This window comes from Ranitomeya imitator, chromosome 5, assembly GCF_032444005.1.
Source record: "Ranitomeya imitator isolate aRanImi1 chromosome 5, aRanImi1.pri, whole genome shotgun sequence".
In the NCBI taxonomy this organism is placed as follows: domain Eukaryota; kingdom Metazoa; phylum Chordata; class Amphibia; order Anura; family Dendrobatidae; genus Ranitomeya; species Ranitomeya imitator.
The window spans coordinates 249,326,989-249,347,176 of record NC_091286.1 but is presented as its reverse complement, the minus strand read 5'-3'; the positions used below and the strand labels follow the sequence as shown (position 1 = coordinate 249,347,176).

At 41.7% G+C, this 20,188-nt stretch overlaps 1 protein-coding gene across 2 annotated transcripts in view; it reads left to right on the top strand.

Moving 5' to 3' along the window:
* The window catches only part of LAMA2 (laminin subunit alpha 2), a 1,496,617-nt gene that overhangs the window by 927,341 nt on the left and 549,088 nt on the right, over positions 1 to 20,188 (top strand). The gene's annotated exons all lie outside the window — the stretch shown is intronic.

The window sequence follows — 20,188 nt, the reverse complement described above, 5'->3', positions numbered from 1 at the left end:
TGTAAATAACAAGTAGCCAACGCTCTTATGTGGTCACAGAACATCGAGATTTGATAGTCATTGGCTGTGCTAATTAATCTCCTTTCCACTGGGAGATTGATGTTGCATATGTTATCTTTCACATAATTTAATGTTATTAATCCTGGAACCTTATTGACAGCATTACTGTTACTGCATAATCTTCTTATTTTACAGATAAAAAGCATAGCATAGTATTCTTTTGCTAATTAGATATTTATCGTAATAAAATAGCTATAGTTTTATAAGCCTTTGAATCTCTAATCTTATAGTATTACTAATTAGACTGCTTCTCTTATTTTTCAATGTCACGTAGATCATAACGAGTTGTAGCATTCCACCCAAGCAGATTAGTAAAACCATATAATTGTTTCAATGGGTGTGAGAAAAAAATCTCACTTCACACGGACCATGAGTGTGCAGTCCTATTTTTTCACCCGTGTCATATGAAACCCAGCATTTCATTAGCCAAGTACAGTAAATTCAAAGTGTGAACTGTCATAAAATAATAGGTTGAACAGATATATACATAGAATAGATCGATGGAAAGATGTCATTGAGATATATGATTAGTGCAGTGTATATAGCTTACTGTACGTGTATTTAGCTATAAAAAATATATAAAAGAAAAAAATGGTGTTTGTTCCCCTCATTTTTCTTAACCAGCTGAGAAAAAGCAGACAGCTGGGGGCTGGTGTTATTGTTCTGGAAAATGACCACTATCCATAGATCTTCCCAGCTTATCTATAATATAATGGTAGGAGCGTCACTCTGTCCGAAGCCTTTATAGACTGCATAAGCGCAACGCTCCTATCTTTAGATTACAGACACAGTGTCCGTATTCAAGAAAAAATGGCGCCGCAAAGAGCAAACTGCACTGGCACTGAAATCTGTGTCACAATCCCGCCCATATGACTTAGTTTCCACCCCCACAGTGTCCCCACGCCCCCTGATTCTGGCCCATAAATGTCCCCCTGCTCTTGGAATCAGGGGGCGTGGGGTCACGGTGGACATGATCCCGCCTTTATGACGTTGCAGCAGGTCATGCCACAGAAATTACTTACGCCCCCTGATTCCAGCACATGAATGTCCCCCTGCTCCCGGAATCAGCTCCTGCGCAGTCCGCACCATTTTCTTGAATACATACTACAGTGTGTCTTCAAGAGAATGGCGCCGGAAAGCGCGGACTGCGCATGCGCTGATTCCGGGAGCATGGGGACATTTATGAGCTGGAATCGGGGGCCTTGGGACATGGTGGACACGATTCCTCCCTCATGACGTTGTGGCAGTTCATGCCACAGCAATTACTTACTTAGGCCCCCTGATTCCAGGGCATGAATGTCCCCCTGCTCCTGGAATCAGCGCCTGCACAGTCCGCTCGTTCATGTGCCATTTTCTTGGATACTGCAGTGTGTCTTCAAGAAAATGGCGCTGGAAAGCGTGGACTGCGCAGGCGCTGATTCAGGGAGCAGGGGGACATTTATGGGCTGAAATCAGGGGCGGTGGAGAAACGGTGGAGACACGGTGGACACGATCCTGCCCTCATGACGTCACTTACATACATCTGAAGAGACACTCCTGCGCGGACTGCGCAGGCGCAGATTACTGCATCACAATCCCGCCCTCTCATGATGTCATGGCATTTCCGCCCACATTAATGATTTCATTACAGATATCAGGAACATGTGTAAGAATATCTAAAAAATGAAGTGGGGTCCCTCCTAATTTTAATAACCAGCAAAGGCTAGGCAGACCGCTGTGGGCTGATATTAATAGGTTGGGAAGGGACAATGAATATTGGCCCGCTCCCAGACTAATAACTTCAGCCCTCAGCCACCCCAGAAATGGTGCCTCCTTTAGATGTGCCAGTTCTGGTGCTTAGCTTAGGCTCTTCTCACTTGCCCTGCTGCGCAGGCAAGTTTAGTAATGGTTTCAGGGTTTATGTTAGCTGTTTTATGTTCGCTGACATCAAGTCCAGGGTTTAGTAATGGAGAGGCATCAGAAAGACATCTCATTTACTAACCCCATAAGTTTAAGTTAAAAAAACTCACACAGAAGAAAGTCCTTAATGTGAAAGAAACACTCCCTGACCCTCTTTTACCCATTTATTAAAATCCATTTAAAATTAAAAATTCAAAGTTTTACTCACCTCCTGTCCGCAGATAACCAATACAGATGATGTCCCACGATGATCCCCACCTCTGCTACATCCAGATGGTGTGTTGAGCGGCCACATTAGTATGGGACTGCTCAGCACGCCAGCCATAGTTCACTAACAATAGCGTGAAGATGCACCAGCAGTGACGAGCGGTGATATCAATAATGTGTGACCGAAGTTCATCCCCGATGAACTGCGGTAACTTTACTGACATCTCCACTCGTAACTTGCTAGGTTCACCAAATTTTTCCAGGAAATTTGATTCCCATTGAGTCAATTCACACTGAATTATCAGACCTACATAACCTCCAATTGCACTGAAAAAAATTGATACTTTTTTCTTTGCCTCATACAACTAATTTTACTAACTGCTGTACTATCACGCATTATCTTTAGAGTTCCTTCACTCATTTATAGCTTTCTCTATCTCAATCGCTAATATGTGAGCTGTAATGATCTCTCACTATTCAGATTCAGCACAAAATGGATTCAGCAGTGCCTGCTTCCGCTTTTATACATGCTATGATAGTCTCTCCTGATTAGTTTTGCGATACCATGTGATGTAATAGAGGCAAAACATTACAGGAATCCCTTCTGAGATCATGTGATCCTTTTCTGGCTGATTCAATCTTCTACAATGCGCAAAATGGTACTGCTATTTTAGACAATTTGCGAGAATCAAATCGCAAAGTGTTCAAATTCACCAGGTTCAGCAAATTCCTAAAATTTCAATATGAATTCGATTGACATCAAATTGATTTGCTCTTCTTTATTTTGCATGTATTTTTCTTATCACTGTTCAAACAATATGTTAGATATACTACATATTACATGCTGTCATAACACTAAATTTTAGGAATACAAATGTTTCTAGAAACAATGGGAAAAATTCCGCAGGTTTAGATCTTTATATTCTGTAAATTCTGGACAGCTGAGAATTGAGATTCATTTGACTTCCCAGAGCTATATCTTATATTAGGTTAAATTCACACAATGAGTTTTTGACAGATTGTATTTTCTCTACACAAAATCGCTACATGTTATGCATCCAGTAAAGTGGATGGGATTTATAGAAATTTGATGCCCAATGTCCTTTTTTTTACAGAGCATAAACTGACCTGCGGTATGTGTTTGAAATTAGTAACATGATAATCTCTCTTGTCAATACACTGTGTTTTATATGCAGCTTTTCCCTATAGAATTGCATTAGATGTGGAAAATCCACAGGCAAAAAAAACACATATGCCCTTTTAGTGCGGTTCTGATGTAAAAAACATATAAAAGGATGTATCAAAAGCAACTGTAATGATTCCACCACTCATTTTGTCTTGCCGCAGTAAGTGACAGTTCACCTGTCCAATCTGAGGCTGGGGCATGTTGACTTGTTATTGTTGTGAGTGACAGTACAGCTGACCAATCAGAGCTTGGGCATGCTGGGTTTTCTCCATGTATAATCTGTGTTGGGCTATTACCTGGCCATTTAGCTGTCTGCCTGTATCTGATTACTGCCAGTTGTAGACTTAGTTTGGTGGTGTTTTTGTTCCTTTTGTTTCTCTGCTCTGTTTCTGATCTATTGATGTCTGACCTTGGATCTTGCCTATGACTATGTTTGCCATGCCCCTTTGTCTTGATCCGCTATCTTCCTGGAATTCTAACCTTAGACCGTTACTTGACTACGCCTTTGACTTTCCCCTTAATTTACCATGAGCTCTCTTGGCTTTTGACACTGGACCTCTTGTCTACCCTGCCTCATGGCTTGTTCATGGGTAGTGACTACTATCGTCGCAGCAAATGTAGTCTAAACATGACAGACCAAAAAGAAACAAAAACACAATTTTTATTGTGTTTTTGACACTGCATTTTTGTCTTTTGTTGTTATGTCATGTTTTAAACAAAGCTGCTTTGTTTTTGATATTTCCTGGTTTTTGTATTTGACAAAATTTCATTGATATGGTCATGAGCAGATTCCATGCATTTTTGATGCGTTTCTTCCATGAAAACGCACTGAAAACAGACTTTCTGCATATTATGCAAGTCTATGGCAAAAATCTGCACATAAAACTCAGCAAACCTGCAAAGAGAAAATGAAAAAATGCAGATTTGAAACACACACCACAGGTTAGTTTATACTCAGGGGTGAACCTAGCCACACTGCTGTCTGAGGCGAACTTCAAAATGGCGCCCCCCCAAACATGTATACAGTACAGCCTCCTTATAGGGCTCCCATCTCATCTACAGTCCCTCCCCCAATACATTACATGAGTGATAACTATTGTACATTCTACAATAGATCATAAATCAGACAGTAGAGTCCTCTATACAGTATTCTGGGCACCACAGTGCTCCATACAGAATAGTGAGCCCCATATATTGCTCCATACAGTATAATGAGCCCCATATATTGCTCCATACAGTATTGTGGGCACCGCACAGTGCCCCATACAGAATAATATGCCCCATATATTGCTCCATACAGTATAATGAGCCCCACATGATGCTCTATACTGTATAATTGCCACACAGTGCTCCATACCGTATAATGGCCACACATGATGCTCCATACTGTATAATGGCCACACATAATGCTCCATACTGTATAATGGGCACACATGATGCTCAATACTGTATAATGGCCACACATAGTTACTCCTACACATGCGGCTGTGCTCCGTACACCTCATACACACACGGCTCCACTCCATACACCTCATACACACGTGCCTCCGCTCCATACACCTCATACACAAGCGGCTCCGCTCTGTACACCTTATACACATGTGGCTCCGCTCCGTACACCTCGTACACATTCAGCTTCGCTCCATACACCTCATACACACGGCTCCATTCCATACACTTCGTACACATTCAGATCCGCTCCATACACCTCACACACACACGGCTCCACTCTGTACACCTCGTGCACATTCAGCTCTGCTCAATACACCTCATACACACACGGCTCTGATCCATACACCCACGGCTTTGCTCCGTACACCTCATACACACACGGCTCTGCTCCGTACACCTCATACACACACGGCTACCCTCTGCACACCTCATACACACACGGCTCCATTCCATACACTTCGTACACATTCAGATCCGCTCCATACACCTCACACACACATGGCTCCACTCTGTACACCTCGTGCACATGCAGCTCTGCTCCATACACCTCATACACACACGGCTCCGATCCATACACCCACGGCTTTGCTCCGTACACCTCATACACACACGGCTCCGCTCCGTACACCTCATACACACACGGCTACGCTCTGCACACCTCATACACACACGGCTCCATTCCATACACCTCGTACACATTCAGCTCCACTCCATACACCTCATACAGACACGGCTCCTCTCCGTACACCTCGTGCACATTCAGCTCCGCTCCATACACCTCATACACACACGGCTCTGCTCCATACACCTCATACACATACGGCTCCGATCCATACACCTCATGCACCCATGGCTCCGCTCCGTACACCTCATACACACACGGCTACGCTCTGTACACCTCATATACACACGGCTTCACTCCGTACACCTCGTACACATTCAGCTCCGCTCCGTACACACATGGCTCTGCTACATCCACACTGTAAAGCCCTCCTGACCCCACACATAGGGCAGCTTACCATGGCAACCAGCACAGCAGAGTCCTGCAATCCATGGAGGTCCCGATCATGTGACCCCTGACTCCCCCTCCTGTGACCTGATCACAGGTCCTGTTTGCACAGAGCAGCCAACATATGGTGTGCTGCTCTGCGGGTGCAGGGATGACTGGCTGATATTGCACACCGTTGGTTGTGACTAACCTAACGGTTAGGTTGTGGGTTGTGAGCAGAGGCGCGTGCACCACACTAGTGACACTCAGCAAATGTCAGGGATTATGGGGAGTCGGCACCAGGTGTTCTGACCGCTGCTCTGCCGCCCCCTGTCTTTCAGTGACGACTGCCGCCTGAAGCAAAGGGCTCAACTTGCCCCATGATAGCGGCACCCCTGTTTATACTGCCTAAAAAGAAGCACAGTGGGCATGAGAATTCTATTAATCCCACCCACTTTGCTAGAACTGTAAGACACTCCAATTTTGACACAACAAAAGTAAGCTGAGGCAAAAGCTCACCTGAAACTCATCGTGGGCACATAGCCTATAGGTTCATAAATGCTATAGAAATTCAACATTATCAAATACTCACTAGTACTAACATAGCTAGTCAACTAGCTATATTGTGGTTTCCGGTTAGGGAGCTGGTATATAAGTATGTGAAATTACCTCCTGAGAAATGCTTCAAATTGTAGCTTCATTCAGCACAGTGCAGCTTGTTAACACATATCAATTAGCTGATTCCACCCATAGTTAGAATTACAATGGTCTCTGTAGCATTTGTTATGAAATTAAAAAATTATGCCCTCATATATATGTAAATAGCTTACCAAATCCCTACTGCAGAGCTTGATTTTGTTCTTCATCTGCTATTGTTGCACAGCATTTCTGTTTTGCTCATAGAAGTGAATACACGATATATGTTTTACGCTAGATTGATAAAAATACATACCACATCAACACTTTTTAAAGTTTAATTGCAGTATAAGAAAAAAATATATTGATATTTAAGAAATAAGATGGGTCTTCTGCATGGTGGGAAAGGCTTCGTGTTTGAACAAGTAAACAAATTAAACAATTATGCTAGTTTATTCCAAGAGCTCATTTTAATTATGTATAAGATCTGCCTTTTAATATTCCTCTGTACTCTCAAACATTATGCAGAATTTTGTTTTCAATTTACAAAATATCATATCTGTATGACAGTAATATCCCAGAGAAGCATTTCCTTTAAATTACTAATGATGTAAAGGCTTCAGCTCATAGTTTGTGATGTTTGCAAGTCATTTTTCGATTTGGTTGTTACCGGAACATGAAGGCTGGTAAGGTAATCTAATATATAAAGCTGAATGTGTGTGTATGTGTGTATGTCTGGGATTGGCATCTGCACCGTCGCAGCTACAGCCACAAAATTTTACACAGTCACACTTCTGGACGCCGAGAGCAACTCAACACACACAACTTGACACCTGAAACTCGCCCTAAAACACACACAAGTCTGGTATTATCCTTCAAAAATAAAAATTTGATTAATAACCAGACAAACTACAAGAGCAACAACTGTACCATATAGGAAATGCGGCAGCTGTCAGTCACATGATCTGTCTTATGTGTATGTGTGAGCTAATATATACTGCCAGGGGGGAGGGCTTCCTGTTGGCTGGGGATTTATCAGGCTGCTAATTTAGCTTACAAATACTGAGGTAAAAATACTGACCAAATAACATGTGAATGCGGTCTAATACAGGAGGAGATGACATAGAGATATATACTATATACAGGGGAGATGACACACAGATATATACTATACACAGGAGAGATGACACACTGGTATATACTATATACAGGAGAGATGACACACAGGTATATACTATATACAGGAGGAGATGACATACAGGTTTATACTATATATAAGAGGAGATGACATACAGGTATATACTATATATAAGAGGAGATGACATATAGGTGTATACTATATACAGGAGGAGATGACTTACAGGTATATACTATATACAGGAGGAGATGACATACAGGTATATCCTATATATAAGAGGAGATGACTTACAGGTATATACTATATACAGGAGGAGATGACTTACAGGTATATACTATATATGAGGAGATGACATACAGGTATATACTATATACAGGAGGAGATGACACACAGGTATATACTATATACAGAAGGAGATGACATTCAGGTATATACAGTGGGGCAAAAAAGTATTTAGTCAGTCAGCAATAGTGCAAGTTCCACCACTTAAAAAGATGAGAGGCGTCTGTAATTTACATCATAGGTAGACCTCAACTATGGGAGACAAACTGAGAAAAAAAAATCCAGAAAATCACATTGTCTGTTTTTTTAACATTTTATTTGCATATTATGGTGGAAAATAAATATTTGGTCAGAAACAAAATTTCATCTCGATACTTTGTAATATATCCTTTGTTGGCAATGACAGAGGTCAAACGTTTTCTGTAAGTCTTCACAAGGTTGCCACACACTGTTGTTGGTATGTTGGCCCATTCCTCCATGCAGATCTCCTCTAGAGCAGTGATGTTTTTGGCTTTTCGCTTGGCAACATGGACTTTCAACTCCCTCCAAAGGTTTTCTATAGGGTTGAGATCTGGAGACTGGCTAGGCCACTCCAGGACCTTGAAATGCTTCTTACGAAGCCACTCCTTCGTTGCCCTGGCGGTGTGCTTTGGATCATTGTCATGTTGAAAGACATAGCCACGTTTCATCTTCAATGCCCTTGCTGATGGAAGGAGGTTTGCACTCAAAATCTCACGATACATGGCCCCATTCATTCTTTCATGTACCCGGATCAGTCGTCCTGGCCCCTTTGCAGAGAAACAGCCCCAAAGCATGATGTTTCCACCACCATGCTTTACAGTAGGTATGGTGTTTGATGGATGCAACTCAGTATTCTTTTTCCTCCAAACACGACAAGTTGTGTTTCTACCAAACAGTTCCAGTTTGGTTTCATCAGACCATAGGACATTCTCCCAAAACTCCTCTGGATCATCCAAATGCTCTCTAGCAAACTTCAGACGGGCCCGGACATGTACTGGCTTAAGCAGTGGGACACGTCTGGCACTGCAGGATCTGAGTCCATGGTGGCGTAGTGTGTTACTTATGGTAGGCCTTGTTACATTGGTCCCAGCTCTCTGCAGTTCATTCACTAGGTCCCCCCGCGTGGTTCTGGGATTTTTGTTCACCGTTCTTGTGATCATTCTGACCCCACGGGGTGGGATTTTGCGTGGAGCCCCAGATCGAGGGAGATTATCAGTGGTCTTGTATGTCTTCCATTTTCTAATTATTGCTCCCACTGTTGATTTCTTCACTCCAAGCTGGTTGGCTATTGCAGATTCAGTCTTCCCAGCCTGGTGCAGGGCTACAATTTTGTTTCTGGTGTCCTTTGACAGCTCTTTGGTCTTCACCATAGTGGAGTTTGGAGTCAGACTGTTTGAGGGTGTGCACAGGTGTCTTTTTATACTGATAACAAGTTTAAACAGGTGCCATTACTACAGGTAATGAGTGGAGGAAAGAGGAGACTCTTAAAGAAGAAGTTACAGGTCTGTGAGAGACAGAAATCTTGATTGTTTGTTTCTGACCAAATACTTATTTTCCACCATAATATGCAAAAAAAATGATAAAAAAACAGACAATGTGATTTTCTGGATTTTTTTCTCTCAGTTTGTCTCCCATAGTTGAGGTCTACCTATGATGTAAATTACAGACGCCTCTCATCTTTTTAAGTGGTGGAACTTGCACTATTGCTGACTGACTAAATACTTTTTTGCCCCACTGTACTATATATAGGAGGAGATGACATACAGCAGGTACATACTATATACAGGGGAGATGACATACAGGTATATACTATATATAAGAGGAGATGACACACAGGTATATACTATATACAGGAGGAGATGACATACAGGTATATACTATATACAGGAGGAGATGACATACAGGTATATACTATATAAAAGAGGAGATGACACACAGGTATATACAGGAGGATATGACATACAGCAGGTGCCTACTATATACAGGGGAGATGACATACAGGTATATACTATATATAGTAAAAGACAAAGCACCAAAAACAGTATATAGTTCAAAATAATAGATATAATTTATTGTGATTTAATAATAAACAGATATAAGGCACAGCAGGGAAAAGCCACGCAGCAAAACAGCACATATACACATAAGGGTGGTTAACAGCACAGAGCGTCAATCATATAGGCGTAAACAAAAGAATTCCAGCATTGGTAGTTCAAGCAGGATTTGTATGCATCATAGCCAACAATGGGCTACCATCCGAGCATGTGTAGCAGCTCGATAATAGGAAAAGGATCAATCAATGGGGAATTGTTAATAGACATACCGTTAGTGTAAACTCCAGACACCGCGCCATCCACAGCCCACCCCGATATATAGGAGTAGATGACATACAGGTATATACTATATATAAGAGAAGATGACATATAGGTGTATACTATATACAGGAGGAGATGACTTACAGGTATATACTATATACAGGAGGAGATGACATACAGGTATATACTATATATAAGATGAGATGACTTACAGGTATATACCATATACAGGAGGAGATGACGTACAGGTATATACTATATATGAGGAAATGACATACAGGTATATACTATATACAGGAGGAGATGACACACAGGTATATACTATATACAGAGGGAGATGACATTCAGGTATATACTATATATAGGAGGAGATGACATACAGCAGGTACATACTATATACAGGGGAGATGACATACAGATATATACTATTTATAAGAGGAGATGACACACAGGGGTATATACTATATACAGGAGGAGATGACATACAGGTATATACTATATACAGGAGGAGATGACATACAGGTATATACTATATAAAAGAGGAGATGACACACAGGTATATACAGGAGGAGATGACATACAGCAGGTGCATACTATATACAGGGGAGATGACATACAGTTATATACTATATATAGTAAAAGACAAAGCACCAAAAACAGTATATAGTCCAAAATAATAGATATAATATAATTTATTGTGATTTAATAATAAACAGATATAAGGCACAGCAGGGAAAAGCCATGCAGCAAAACAGCACATATACACATAAGGGTGGTTAACAGCACAGAGCATCAATCATATAGGCGTAAACAAAAGAATTCCACCATTGGTAACTCAAGCAGGATTTGTATGCATCATAGCCAACAATGGGCTACCATCCGAGCATGTGTAGCAGCTCGATAATAGGAAAAGGATCAATCAATGGGGAATTGTTAATAGACATACCGTTAGTGTAAACTCCAGACACCGTATAGTATATACAGGAGGAGTTGACACATAGGTATATAAAATGTACAGGAGGAGATGACATACAGCAAGTATATACTATTTACAGGGGAGATGACATGCAGGTATATACTATATACATGGGAGATTACATACAGGTATATACAATATACTGGAGATGACATACCGGTGTATGAAAAGGTGTGAGTGCAAAATGAGAGGAATGAGGGAAAACAGTGGAGTGATCGGAAAATGACAAAAGTGAGGTTGAAATGACAAGTGTTAGGGGGAATGAGAAGAGTGAGGGGGAATGAGAGGAGTGAAGGGGGAATGAGAGGAGGGGAAAAATTAGAGGAGTGAGAGGGAAAATCAGAGGTGTGAGGGAGAAAATGAGAGATGTGAAGGGAAATGAAAGATGTGAGGGGGAAAATGAGAGGCGTGATGGGAAAATGAGAGAAGTGAGGTGCTAAATGAGAGGCGTGATGGGAAAATAAGAGAAGTGAGGTGCTATAACTAACCACAGATATTTACTATGCCCACGCAACGCCGGGCTCTTAAGCTAGTAACTCATAAAGTTACTGTTAGGGCTAGCGGAACGTACCAAATAATTAAATAGATATAACAAGGTGCGTTCGCAGCCCGGGGTCCACCGTGCAGAGATGGAACCTGCTGCTAAGTAATGACGGACTATATGGCGGTACATTGAGGATACACACATGGGTTAACCTCACCCTGTATGAAGAAAGCGATCCCTGTTAAGTCTCAGGGTCGCGGTACCGCACAGAGAGCACAAGCAAGGAACCACAGAACTCTATCCCAGGACACAGGATTAGAGTTAGTGTAGACCTCTTGCGATCGACACCACAATTGGGGTATCAGAGGTAACTAATATACACAGAACTTGGGTAAGGTAAACGCTCTAATAGTGCACGGCACTGCACTGGCGGTCACAGCAGTTAGACGCTGTTTCGTGCGTTAAAACTGTGACTTCAGCCGGGCGCTAGATTGCAGCCATACACCTTACGCGAACAGTCATACACAAGACATGGTTTTTTTAAGGAACGACTTGCACTCATCAACACACACAAGATAACAATTTCATACTAGCGCATGGCCGTGCGGCCATGCGAGCCTTATATAGCTGCAGCACGTAAAAAACCTTCCAGAAGAACCAATGAGAGACTGCCATACCTGAGCATGTGACCCTAAATCTCCACTGAGAGATCTTGCCCTGGGCATGCTCAGTGTGTGCAAAGCAGGACTTAGTCCTAGAATCTACAGGACCTTCCTGAAAGGACCAAAGGACTTAGCTGCAGCATCTGACCATGTGACCCTCGATCTCCACTGAGAGATCTCACTCAGGGCATGCTCAGAACGAGAAAAGCAGAACTTAGTCCCATAAAGACTGCTCGCTGCTGAACATTGCTGGCTACAAGAACAAAGCCTGGTGGAAGGGCTGTAGTAACCAGTCGTCCAGTATTAGCCTGAGCTAGACGCTTGGACCAACGTCTCCACTGAGCAGACTCCACTGCGGCTGGAGAAGAATGGGAGACCGTAGCGGCGATGGTTTGAGATTCCCCCTGTGCAGAGGCGGGAACTCGACACCTAACAGTTACATTCTTAAAGCTGGAGCTTCAGCAGTTCTTGATGTACAACTTGCCAGGTCTTCATATTTGATGTTTATTATTCTCATTTTTTACATGTTTATGAGTTTATAGATCAAAATGTCCTCTTACATCCATTTATCTTAAACCTAGTACTGTGTTGTATTGTTTTTTTCCGTCATATTCTATTAGATATACCTGTCCATTGTATTTTTGAGAAGTTTTGCTTTTGAGAGAATCTACGGTCATGTGCACCTGCCCTTAAAATGATACATTTTTTGTGAATTCTGGTGCAGTTTAGCTATGGATGGCATTACAACTATAAATTATTATGTAAGCATCTGAGGCATTTCCACAACAGTTCAGGCATGATACAGATTTTGTTATCTATAATCTGACTCTGGAGGCTGTTAAAACATTCTTTTAGCTGATATTTAATTGTGATGCAAAATTTTGGAGTACATTCAGTAACTAAAATTCTGAGTAGACTAGAATTATGTTGTAGAATATTTTTAAAAAATCACAAAAGTTTCGCAAGGGTGCAAAAAAATCTTGTTGCTTTTTTAAATTTTCCATTAATTTCTGCCAATTGTGCCAAAATGGTAGGCGAGGGTACGACAGGGGCATAATGAGGTGTGGTGACACCTACTCTTCAAATTCTTGAGGCGCACACCACTTCTAAAAAGCATGAGCCAATAAATGAATCAGGCACCCATGACTCCAGGATGCCCCCTCATCAAGGCCATCATGAACAATGCCAGTCTTAGTGAAATGAGGCTTATTGTGCTGACCTTGCTGCAAGATACAGGATAATGAGGAAGAAGAGAGAATAATGGCTGATCTCCTTCTATATGCGAAGAAGACTTCATTTTACAGATAGTTATAATTCCAATATGATAAATAAGATGAGAAAGAAACAGGGTTTATATGAGAGTAAATATTTTTATGTTACATTTTTGTGAAAGTTAGCATTTCATTGAAATGTGTCTCTAATGCTGGTTTACCATTAAGCAGTTTAATGGTATGTGCACATAATGTCTCTTTCAGTCAGGTGAAACTGCTGAGCTTTACAAGAGGAAGACACTGCAGGAAACACAAGCAATTTTATTTTTAGTGTTATTTTAACAGGTTTTTGTTATTTTGTCATCTTCTTAGCTCTTTTCTGACATTGTTCACTCCAGGCACCTTTTTTACAGATTTTTTCAACATTTTTGTGAAATTTTATTTACTGGCATTTTCTGGTCATTTTTTAAGCTGCATTCAATAATGAAGAAACCGCTTCAGGTTTTTCAACAAAAAAAAAACGCTGGCACAATGCTCAAAAAGGTGCTTGGTCATCTTATGAGCCTTCACATTGACTTCTGTTGTAAACTTTAGAGCATCTTCAGAGCAGAAAACACCAGAAGAATGAGCAGCAAACTTTTTTTTAAATATTTGTCTCCTTTAGGCATTTTAATCCATTAAAAGATGCTCAAAGCATAGCATACAGTGAAAGTATTCAGACCCCTTTAAAATTTTCACTCTTTGTTTCATTGCAGCCATTTGGTAAATTCAAAAAAGATCATTTTTTTCACATTAATGTACACTCTGCACCCCGTCTTGACTAGGGATGAGCGAGTAGTGAAACATTCAGACTCGCTATACTCGTAATGAGTAGGTCCTAATACTCTGGTATTCGTAATGAGCAGCAAGTCCAATTGAAGTCAATGGGTGCAAGAAAAAATCGCATAGCACCCACACAAAGTGAGCCAGCAATTCATATGTGGCTACAGTAAAATCACACTGACAGATTAGAATAGAATAGATAGAATACATACAGTGCCTTGCGAAAGTATTCTGCCCCCTGGAACTTTTCAACCTTTTCCCACATATCATGCTTCAAACACAAATATACCAAATGTAAATTTTTGGTGAATAATCAACAACAAGTGGAACACAATTGTGAAGTTGAACGAAATTTACTGACTATTTTACATTTTTTAGGAAATTCAAAAACTGAAAAGTGGGGCGTGCAATATTATTCAGCCCCTTTACTTTTAGTGCAGCAAACTCACTCCAGAAGTACATTGTGGATCTCTGAATGATCCAATGTTGTCCTAAATGCCTAATGATGATAAATATAATCCACCTGTGTGTAATCAAGTCTCCGTATAAATTCACCTGCTCTGTGATAGTCTCAGGGTTCTATTTGAAGCCAAGAGAGCATCATGAAGACCAAGGAACACAACAGGCAGGTCCGTGATACTGTTGTGGAAAAGCTTAAAGCCGGATTTGGATACAAAATGATTTCTAAAACTTTAAACATCCCAAGGAGCACTGTGCAAGCGATCATATTGAAATGGAAGGAGTATCATACCACTGCAAATCTACCAAGACCCGGCCATCCCTCTAAACTTTCATCTCAAACAAGGAGAAGACTGATCAGAGATGCAGCCAAGAGGCCCATGATCACTCTGGATGAACTGCAGAGATCTACAGCTGAGGTGGGAAAGTCTGTCCATAGGACAACAAACAGTCGTACACTGCACAAATCTGGCCTTTATGGCAGAGTGGCAAGAAGAAAGCCATTTCTCAAAGATATCCATAAAAAATGTTGCTTAAAGTTTGCAACAAGCCACCTGGGAGACACACCAAACATGTGGAAGAAGGTGCTCTGGTCAGATGAAACCAAAATCGAACTTTTTGGCAACAATGCCAAAATGATATGTTGACACAGCTTGTCACCCTGAGCACACCATCCCTACTGACAAACATGGTGGTGTCAGCATCATGGTTTGGGCCTGCTTTTTTCAGCAGGGACAGGGGAGATGGTTAAAATTGATGAGAAGATGGATGGAGCCAAATACAGGACCCTTCTTGAAGAAAACTTTTTGAAGTCTGCAAAAGACCTGAGACTGGGATGGAGATCTTCCAACAAGACAATGATCTCAAACATAAAGCAAAATCTACAATGGAATGGTTCACAAATAAACATATGCAGGAGTTAGAATGGCCAAGTAAAAGTCCGGACCTTAATCCAATCAAGAATCTGTGGAAAGAGCTGAAAACTGCTGTTCATTGAGCTCGAGCTGTTTGCCAAGGAAGAATAGGCAAGAATTTCAGTCTCTCGATGTACAAAACTGATAGAGACATACCCCAAGCGACTTGCAGCTGTAATTGCAGCAAAAGGTGGCGTAACAAAGTATCAAGTTAAAGGGGCTGAATAATATTGCACGCCCCACTTTTCAGTTTTTGAATTTCCACAAAAATTTAAAATAACCAATAAATTTCGTTCAACTTCACATTTGTGTTCCACTTGTTGATTCTTCACCAAAAATTTACATTTGGTATCTTTATGTTTGAAGCATGATATGTGGGAAAAGGTTGAAAAGTTCCAGGAGGCCGAATAGTTTCGCAAGGCACTGTATATATATATATATATATATATATATATATGTGGCACACACATTTATATACCTTTATATTGCATAGAGATATAGATAGAAGATTAGCCGGTAACTCATTTGTCGGCTTCTGTAAATTCCAATCAGGAGCCGACAGGATAGGTGACATGGTTTACATACAGTAAATCCATGCAGAATAGTTTGATATATAGATGTCTGTGACCAATACAATTAGTATAGTGTGTGTGCAAATTATGGGACTTGTGTGCATTTAATAAAAGAATATTTGCTGGGAAAAAATGGCGTGGGCTCCTGCGCAATTTTCTGTGCCAGAGATGGAAAGCCAGTGACTGGGGGCTGATGTTTATAGCTTAGGAAGGGGATAATACCCATGGATCTTCCCAGGCTATGAATCTCAGCCCGCAGCTGTATATCTAGCCTTTACTGGCTATTAAAATAGGGAGACCCAAAAAAAATGACATGGAGTCCCCTTATAATTAATAGCCAGAAAAGGCTATGCAGACAGCTGCAGGCTGATATTCGTAGCCGAGGAAGGGACCATGGCTATTGTCCCCCCCTGGCTAAAAGCACTAGCTCACAGCTGCTCCAGAAATGGCGCATCTGTAACATGAGCTAACTCCGGCTCTTAGCCTCTCTCTTCCCACTGCCCTGTAGCGGTGGCATATGGGGTAATAGGAGGTTAATGTCACTTTTGTGTTGAAAGTTGACATCAAGCGGCTTAGTAATGGAGAGGTGTCAATAAGACACCTATCCATTACTATTCCTATAGTTGTTAATTGGTTAAAAAAGACACAGCCAGAAAAAAGTCTTTCAATGAAATAAAACAATAAATACAGTTTGCCATTTTTATTGTTCTCCAAATCCATGTGACACCCTCAATCTCCAGTAAAAAATAAAAAATAAAAAAACAACAATATACCATACCTGTCCGGTGTTCAGTCAGTCCCACGCCATAATCCATATCTGGGGGATATACAGTTTACACACGGGAGCGGTGCTAATGCGACCACCCCAGCAGTAAACCACTGATGAATGAATTAGAAGCTGTCGTTGGCAGCATCAGTTATTAGCGATGTCACTGATGCTACATACCCTCACAGCTGACCTGCACTGAACTCTGGAGCGTGGGAAAATGACAGATCATTTTCCCAAGCTCAAAAGTTAATTGTGGGTCAGGCTGTAAGGCAGCGCAGCATGAGTGACGTCAGTGCCCATCACTGATGCTGTGTCGGCAGCTTCTCATTCATTCATTAGTGGTTTACAGCCAGGATGGTTGCATTAGCTCCACTCCTGGTGTAAAGTTACTTGCCGAGTACCGAATACTTGCGAATATATCTTCCCTAATCTTGACTGAAAAAAAATATAGTAATTTTTGCAAATCTATTAAAAAAGAAAAACTGAAATATCACATGGTCATAAATATTCAGACCCTTTGTTCAGTAATGAGCTAGTACAGCCATGAGTCTTCTTGGGAACATTTCAATAAGTTTTTCTCACCTGGATTTAAGGATCCTCTGCCTTTCTTCCTTGCAGATCCTCTCCAATTCCATCAGGTTGAATGGTGAACATCAATAGACAGACATTTTCAAGTCTCTCCAGAGATGCTCAATTGGGTTTATGTCAGGGCTCTGGCTGGGCCAGTCAAGGATAGTCACAGTGTTGTTCTGAAGCCTCTCCTTTGTTATTTTAGCTGTGTGCTTAGGATCATTGTCTTGTTGGAAGATAAACCTTCGGCCAAGTCTGAGGTCCAGAGCACTCTAGAAGAGGTTTTCATCCAGGATATCTCTGAACTTAACCGCATTCATGTTTTCTTCAATTACAACCAGTCATCCCGTCCCTGCAGCTGAAAAACACCCCATAGCATGATGCTGCCACCACCATGTTTCACTTTTGGGATTGTATTGGGCAGGTGATGAGCAATGCCTTGTTTTCTCCACACATGCCGCTTAGAATTATCACCAAAAAAGTCTATCTGCATCTTATCAGACCAGAAATCTTATTTCTCATAGTCTGGGAGTCCTTCATGTGTTTCTGGCAAACTCTATGCAGGCTTTCATATGTCTTGCACTGAGGAGAGGTGTCTGTCGGGCTACTCTACCATAAAGGCACAACTGGTGGAGGGCTGCAGTGATAGTTGACTTTGTGGAACTTTCTCCCATCTCCCTACTGCATCTCAGGAGCTCAGCCACAGTGATCTTGGGGTTTTTCTTTACCTCTATAAGCAAGGCTCTTCTCCCATGATTGCTCAGTTTGGCTTGATGGCAAGGTCAAGGAACACTTCTGGTGGTCCCAAACTTCATTTATTTAAGGATTATGGAGGCCACTGTGCTCTTAGGAACTTTGAGTACTGCAGAAATTCTGTTACAACCTTGGCCAGTACTGTGCCTTGCTATAATTCTGCCTCTCAGCACCTTGGCCAGTTCCTTTGACCACATGATTCTCATTTGGTCTGATATGCACTGTGAGCTATGAGGTCTTATATAGACAGGTGTGTGCCTTTCCAAATCAAGTCCTTTTAGTTTAACTAAACACAGCCAGAGTCCAAAAACTGTCAGCATTAGTGTTGAGCGATACCGTCCGATACTTGAAAGTATCGGTATCGGATAGTATCGGCCGATACCCGAAAAATATCGGATATCGCCGATACCGATATCCGATACCAATACAAGTCAATGGGACATCAAGTATCGGAAGGTATTCTCATGGTTCCCAGGGTCTGAAGGAGAGGAAACTCTCCTTCAGGCCCTGGGATCCATAGGGATGTGTAAAATAAAGAATTAAAATAAAAAATATTGATATATTTACCTCTCCGGCGGCCCCTGAACTCAGCGCGGGTAACCGGCAGGCTTCTTTGTTCAAAATCAGCGCTTTTAGGACCTGAGAATCACGTCCCGGCTTCTGATTGGTCGCGGGCCGCCCATGTGACAGCCACGCGACCAATCACTAGCCGCGACGTCACCGCAAGCTATTAACGCGCTCATTTTTAAAAATGAGCGCGTTAATGACTTTCAAAGACGTAGCGGCTTGTGATTGGTCGCGTGGCCGCGACCAATCACAAGCCGCTACGTCTTTGAAAGTCATTAACGCGCTCATTTTTAAAAATGAGCGCGTTAATAGCTTGCGGTGATGTCGCGGCTTGTGATTGGTCGCGGCCACGCGACCAATCACAAGCCGCTACGTCTTTGAAAGCCATTAACGCGCTCATTTTTAAAAATGAGCGCGTTTATAGCTTGCGGTGACGTCGCGGCTTGTGATTGGTCGCGGCCACGCGACCAATCACAAGCCGCTACGTCTTTGAAAGCCATTAACGCGCTCATTTTTAAAAATGAGCGCGTTAATAGCTTGCGGTGACGTCGCGGCTTGTGATTCGTCGCGTGGCGGTCACATGGGCGGCCCGCAACCAATCAGAAGCCGGGACGTGATTCTCAGGTCCTAAATGCGCTGATTTTGAACAACGAAGCCTGCCGGTTACCCGCGCTGAGTCCAGGGGCCGCCGGAGAGGTAAATATATCAATATTTTTTATTTTAATTCTTTATTTTACACATCTCTATGTATCCGATACCGATACCCGATACCACAAAAGTATCGGATCTCGGTATCGGAATTCCGATACCGCAAGTATCGGCCGATACCCGATACTTGCGGTATCGGAATGCTCAACACTAGTCAGCATGTGACTTAAATAAGAGTGTCTGGGCAAAGTTCCTAAATACTTATGACCATGTGATATTTCAGTTTTTCTTTTTTTTTAATTTGCGAAAATTTCTTCATTTCTGTTTTTTTCAGTAAAGATGGGGTGCAGAGTGTACAATAATGTAAAAAAATGAACTTTTTTGAATTTACTAAATGGCTGCAATGAAACAAAGAGTGAATAATTTAAAGGGGTAGGAATACTTTCTGTACCCACTGTATATGAACAGCAAGTTATTTTTACTTGAAAATACACACATATGTTCATTCCAGGGGCAGATACTGACAACTTGGGGCCCCTGTGCAAGAAATGTGTCTGGGCCTCCCTCCTTTTATGGCATCAAATAATATAAATTAAT